Below are 6,895 nucleotides of genomic sequence, written 5' to 3'. Positions count from 1 at the left end.
CCCAGATCTGAAGAAGATTTTTGGGATCAAAATGACTCTTAGATTATTCAGAGGTGATAAATCGCAGTGTGGAAATTTAGGGCTTTCAATTGTGAATTAATCTCAGATTCTGAAAACCCACACAGCTGAAAGTCATAAATTTGCTCACACAGCAGGCCAACAGATCGTATTTAAGGCGCTGAATTCAGTCTGATAGAAACAGCCTCTGGTCCATCTGAGTTTTAGACACAAACATTTTTTCAGGCTCTTTTTATCTCTTAAAAGCTTTTTTTCTATCTTTTGGGTTTTTAATAACCACAAAGGTCAGCCATCTGTTGCCATCTAAATTTCTATGTGCAACCTTTTAGTTAAAAGTGATCTCCACGCAGTGAACAGTCCTCAGTCTTGTCTGCTCGAGTCTAAGAAAACAACAGTTTTATTACTTTTTTACTTATTAGTTCATTTGTAATTGTAGGTTTTCTCTTTGTGTCATAAAGAGACTATATGTATTCAAGGTTTAATTAAGTATTGATAATATAAAAATATGCATTGTGTCCTGTTACAGTTACTTAGTTATTTTAAGAGAAAGTTCTGGTGACCTGGTTTTCTATTTAAATGTTTTCTGGCGTTATTTTCCGATTACATCAGTTATTGGTATGCACTTTCCTAATAAATCCCTGGAGCCTTATGCAGGGTTAGAGTTATGGTTATGATGGACAGTCTTGGAAAGTGTGACTGTGTGAGTTTCTGGGAACTGGATTAAACTTTTGGTATTTATTGAACACATATTTAGTTGGCTGTTGGCCTGTTGTGACGTTAATAGGATAATCTGAGTTATAAACTGCTTTGCTTAGGGAAGCTTGTTCATTGTCTTGGTAGATACGAACCTCACAAATGCAGAGTTACAGCCTACAAATGGAGGATCCCGGGAAGCGTGAAGGAGCTGTGAGTACTATTGAAACAACTGTTGCAATACATACAAATAGCGCACATACAAGTCATTTTATTTTTTGTATTCTTTTTGTTTTCACTTGAACCCTTTGAAGCAGTTATGTCTGAAGTGATCATCATGTAATATCTGCTAAAGGCAAACAGGTGCAGCAGCTGCAAACACACATTTGTTCTCACAATCAGTGACTTTAATCGTATTTTAAAACTTGGATTTTGTCAAGTTTGATTAGGTTTTGAACTCAGCTTGTGATATTCACTGAATACCAGAATCCTCAGACATTTACAGTGTCGAAGTATCAGATCAGCAGAACTAGTTAATGTGGAAATGTCTGTTGGAACTGTGTATTTGTTGGTAACTTTGTGTTTGTCTGCATTAGCGATTTAGCTCTTACAAACAAAGATATATATATATTTACTATATTTAGTTTAGTGTTATTTTTCTATTGATTCAAACAAAGAAGATGATGAAGTAGTCTCTCTTGCTCACTAAGTCATCGAGCAAACTTAAGCGTGCCAACACTCTCATTAAAGGCTAAGCCAGAATTCAAAGTCAAGCCGTCTGTAACAAAGATGTTTCCCCACTAGTGACTGACAAATGAGACACTTGGGCTGACTTCATTTTTTCATATTTTATGATTATTTTCTCCTTTCTCCTTTTGTAAATCCGTGCTTTTATTCGGCTCTGACAAACGTAACTGACGTCACATTCGTCACGTGACCACGCAAGCGCAGTTTGTTGAGGTGGCTAAACTCTGTCATCACGGTCCTTCAGTTTTATTATTTAGTATTGGATTTAATATTGAATTTAATTCCGGACTTGAACTCAATTCAAGTTCAATCTGGTTTATCACATCGTCCTTTAGACTGATCTAACATCGGCAAAGCGAAATAACACGGAAATGACTGCTGGAACTGCGTCACACTGCTGGATTTTACTTTTTAGCTTCATGTTCGTCTCAGCAGGTGAAAAAAATCCAACAATGTCTGCATTTGGTTTGGAGAAAAAGAAGTTCCAGCTTGGCTTAACAATAACACTGTGTTTTTTGTTTCATGTTGATTCTTTTGTCTGCGTGTGTAAAGGCGACGTGAGGCTGAGTGGAATCAACATCTGTCGCTGTAATCCAAATAATTTTTTGAGGCTTTTCAAAACTATGTCCTTATTCTCTGAGTCTCTTAATATTGCAGCTTGTTTCCAGTCTTACTGACTGAAACATTTAAAGCACAGACAAATTCATACTAATACTAAACTACATTTGGCTGTACTGAGATCAGGAAACCTTGTGTTAACTTTTCGAGTTGATAACCAGTGTTGTGTAACTATGTATTCTGATCAGCAGTGTTAGGGTAGACGAATTCAGATAACAGAGATAACCTGGAAATGTTGAACTTGCTCCATGGTACAGGGCCAGGTTAACAGAGCTAAGGACGATCTCTGGCTGCTGAAGAAGTAAACAGTTGTTCTTTGACCTTTGAATTCTCTACTTTGTGTTGTTTCCTTTTTCAGACCAGAAACAAATCACAGCCAAGTCTGGACAGAACACCACTCTGCCATGTCGAGTGCCAAACATAAACAAGCCCATTATTGTTGTAGAGTGGAGCAGAGCTGACCTGGGAGATGAATATGAATATGTTCTTTTCTACCGGGACAAGAATTTTGATACAGAAAACCAGCATTCATCGTTTGTGGATCGGGCAGACCTGCAGGACGGACAGATGAAGGATGGAGACGTGTCTTTGATTTTGAAGAATGTGACGATTAATGACACTGGAATATATGAGTGTCGTGTTGAGACAGATACAAATCTGCTTTTGTTGTTGTTGGGAGTTGTATTGATTTTATGATCAATAGAAGAACAAAAAGAAAACATCAAGAAAAAAACTTTAAGAAAAATCAGGTCAAAATTCATAGCATTATATTTAGTCACAAGAAATTTCACTAAATATTCAGTTCAAAAGAAATTTTGGGTGATTTCAAGGAAAACATGTCATCCACTGAAAATAACTGGAAACGTTAGTGATGGAAAATATGTTAAAATGATCTAATCTTAAGACAACTGCAAACTTCAAAGATCAACACATCAGATTTAACCAGCTTGTTTAAACAGTCTGATCACATATGTGACAGATGGATTTCAGCCTGAGATTAGTCATTAAGTAACATCTCACATCATCACTCATCTCAGAGATCATTGCATCTTTTTCATTGCAATGAGTGAGTCAGCTGTTTGTAAAATCAAACTTGTTCTGTGACGTTCGAACAACACAAACTGATCCTCGTGTAGAGATCAGCTGTTATAGTATAATTACACACATGTACTGAAACAAGTGAAGAAAATGAAGACAAAAACGCTGTCTGTGATGACATCAGTGTAGCTGGAGTGTTCTGTATTATGAAGCCAATGAGAGAAGTACGTTCGACTTAACTCCAAAGGGAGCTCATATCATTTTAATTTAACTTTCAAGAGCTTTTCACATATTGTTGATTCATCTCCTTTAATATAATAAAATGCTTCATCATTAAAAGTTCCCCATTGTGTGAGTCTGTCTGTTCATTGCTAATAAAGTTTTGCGTAATATTTTTATTGTCACGGTCCTGTGTCGGTGACCCAGTGTTTTGAGTTTTACTTTTGATTTTATCATGGATTATGACTGCTTGTGTTTTGGTTTCTGTCCTAAGTATTTCCAGCTCCTTAGTTCTTTAGTACTTCCTGAGTTCCAATTCTTAGGTTTTGTTATTTGGTTTCCTGGTGTTAACTCTGTCCCCTTCTGTCCCACATTTCAGGTCTCTATGTTCTGTCTCCCCAGTCTCTGTTAAGTTTATGTGTCTAGAGTTCAGTCGGTGTGTTTCCTGTTTTAGTTTGAAGGTCTGTGTCTCATGTCAGTGTTTCTAGTTTTGCTTCCCTTTGGTCTCGTCATGTCTGATTCCTTCCAGCTGTGCTCTCCTCCCGTGTCTCATTCCCCTCGTTATTCCCCAGTGTATTTAAGCCCTGTGTTTCTCTGTGTCAGTGTTGCGTCCTCCCTCATGCTGTGTGATCCCTGGTGTGCCTCTCTGCGGAATTTTAGGTTTTGTTTTCCCAGTCTAGTTTAGTTCTGCGTCATTTCCCTGAGTCTGTTAATAAAGCTGCATTTTCCTGAGTTCATTCCCGTGTGTTGCGAGTCCTGCATTTTGGGTCCTCTTCCTGCCTGCACACAGCCGATTCGTGACATTTATTAATTTGGTCTTTATTGTTTCTGAGATTTCACTGGCTTTATCGAAGATACTTTAATGCTACTTCTTTCAAAGCGTAAAAGGATTATTTTTAATATTATTTGGTATTTTCACACAGGATTAAGGCTACGTCCACATGTAAAGTTTTTGAAATGTACTGAGTAAGCTGTGTATTTTTGAAAACGCAGCTTCTTCTATGCGTTTGGGCCTTTCGTCCACATGTAAACGGCCTTTTGGATCAGTGAAAACTGAAATTTTTAAAAACTCGTTTTTGCGTTTACATGTGGACGAGGAACACTGAGATTTAGTCACACAATGTCAAAGGTGTGTGCCTTTTTTGACATCACGCTATGCGCCACGTTATTGTTAACATGAGATGAATTTCTACAACGGTGCATAGAGACAAATGAAAGTCTAAGTGTCCAATCATCATTAATCTGCATAGATGCATGGTGCAGACACAGCTACCTGCTAATTAGTGCTCAGTAACATCCAAATAAAATCCTAAGATTTCACTCTCCAAAATTGGAGCGCTTCATGAACGGTCTGTTAGTTCAGTTAGCCACACAGCACAGCAGCCATATTACTGGTCAGATAATTGCATTAAAAAGGATACAGCAGCACAATCACGGTCAGAGGTCCAGCAGGAACAACAATTAGCTGCCTAGAACACAGTTAGCAGCTACAGATGCCACATGCTGTCAATCAAAGAGGCCACACCCCTAATAATAAAAGGGTTGGGCTTTAATACAAATTTAAAATATATTATAAAAATAAAAACTTTAAAACAAAATCTCAATCTGAGCTCCAGAGACAGATCTCAGTCCTGGAATTAAACTTGAAGAATTGGATGCTTTTGATTTCAAGGACTGAATCAGAGCGTTTGTTCAAGAATAGGGGAGAGTGGAGCACTTTATTCTCCATCTGGATGATTTTCTGGCAAAAATATTTTTTGTTTGTTTTTAACCCTTTAAGACCTACCATAGAACCAAGTTCGCCAGAGCTTATTTTTATATTTTTACATGCTGTAGTGGCATTTTTGAGAGTATTTCAAGTTGCTATCCCAAATTTTAATAAGTTATTAATATGTTTATTTAATATGTTTGCATTAAGTCCATAGTAACTACATAAATTACAAAAAAGTGCAATAAACTACAAAAAAATTGAAAATTGTTTTTGTTTTTTTTTTACATATATTTCTAATTAGAGAAATTTCAGAAGTTTATCCCTCAAAGTTTCCAACCACAGGAAGTTTATTTTGAGTGTCTTTATAGTTTTATTTTTGAGATACACCAATTTTTATATACTGCAGGAAAAACGAAAATAAATATTATAATGCAAATTTGCAAAAAAACATAGCATGTGCATCAAAATAAACTATTTCCAACAGTGTAACTTGAGTTCAACAGCCCATCAAATCGGCAAAGCGTTTCTGGAATATTATGTTTTTGTTGCTGCAAATGCTTTTTATGCAGTTTTTGCAAAGCCATGTGTGGAAGGAAACCGTGACCTAGGACAAGCTGATGGCATAAGATGTAAGTACAACTCATCCAGTTTCATATGCAAAAAAAAAAATGTGGTTGCAATTCTGCCAGGCTTTAAAAATAGTAATGCAAAACCCTCTGGTGGCCTGGAGAGTAACGGCACCCTCTAGCAACCATTTCCCTGTATCTTATAAAAATTGGTATATTATTATGAGAATTATTATTATTATAACCTTAATTCACCTCAACTACTGACCATAAGCAACACTCTCTGATTCCTTCTCCTTTTCCCTTCTCTGACAGCCTTCCAGTGTTTCAGCAGACAGACACTCTCAATTTTCTGTCCATTTATTTTGAAACATTTTCATAGACATGAGAAAAGAGTATTTTATTTAAAGCTACAATAAGATGTGAGGAAGATGAGACTAAGAGACAGACGACATTAGGACTGATAAAAAAAAATACCATTAACATTTGATCATGTGATCATGTGTGGCTATACACACTCGAAAAATGTACATAAAAAGTCATGTTTTTAACATCAGCTGAAATCATCGCTGCTTTTGTTACCTGTTGAAGTTCAGGGTCTGGGTGCTTGGCTGATGTTGGCACACAATCATTTGTAACACAATTCAGATTCCACGGCACACACAAACTCACACACACACACACAAAAAAACTACCACCATGTCTAGGAGTACAGCTAACAGTTCCTGAGTGGAGAAAAGACAATCCAAAGGTTTATTATTACACTGCAGCTCTCTGCTTTCATCATGAACTAATGAGTGAGGTGCTATCAATGTTTCCCAGCAACAAATAAATTATGTAAATGTCTTTGTAAAAGATGAATTGTGAAATGTGTCATATGACGAGAAATCATCATTACTTCTAAAGCCCAAGTTAACCTGTTCAGATTGTTTATTTTGTACATGACCAGCAGTCAAACTTTTCAAATTCTCAGTTTTTCATCACAGAAAAACTTCAAAAATGAGCAAAAAATTCATATTTAAAAAGCTGCTGTAAGAAATTTCTGTTTAAATTATTTAATCAATAAAAGTGAAAACTTTCATGGAAAACGTCAAGCACAACAGATGCTGTACCAAATCTTTTCTGTGCTGTTGTTATTTTGGAGTAGGGGTTTATTCTAAATGATAACCTCAACCAAACCTGAACAAGTCAAATTTTCCATCTAAAACCTTTTTTAAACCCACAAAACCACACGAGAAAAACAAATGAGATAAAAAGTTTATTAATCCTGCAGAGAAACCATATT

General features: G+C 36.3%; 1 long non-coding RNA gene across 1 annotated transcript; it reads left to right on the top strand.

Moving 5' to 3' along the window:
* The first annotated feature begins 861 nt into the window (after positions 1 to 861).
* LOC120438988 lies at positions 862 to 2,991 on the top strand. The gene is made up of 2 exons (XR_005612306.1): positions 862 to 924; positions 2,435 to 2,991. It is a non-coding gene; the product is annotated as an uncharacterized LOC120438988 (long non-coding RNA).
* Positions 2,992 to 6,895: the final 3,904 nt, after the last annotated feature.

The sequence above is a fragment of the Oreochromis aureus genome, linkage group 3 (genome assembly GCF_013358895.1).
Source record: "Oreochromis aureus strain Israel breed Guangdong linkage group 3, ZZ_aureus, whole genome shotgun sequence".
NCBI classification, from domain to species: Eukaryota; Metazoa; Chordata; class Actinopteri; order Cichliformes; family Cichlidae; genus Oreochromis; species Oreochromis aureus.
The sequence above is the reverse complement of the archived record's forward strand: the minus strand, read 5'-3'. Positions and strand labels throughout refer to the sequence as shown.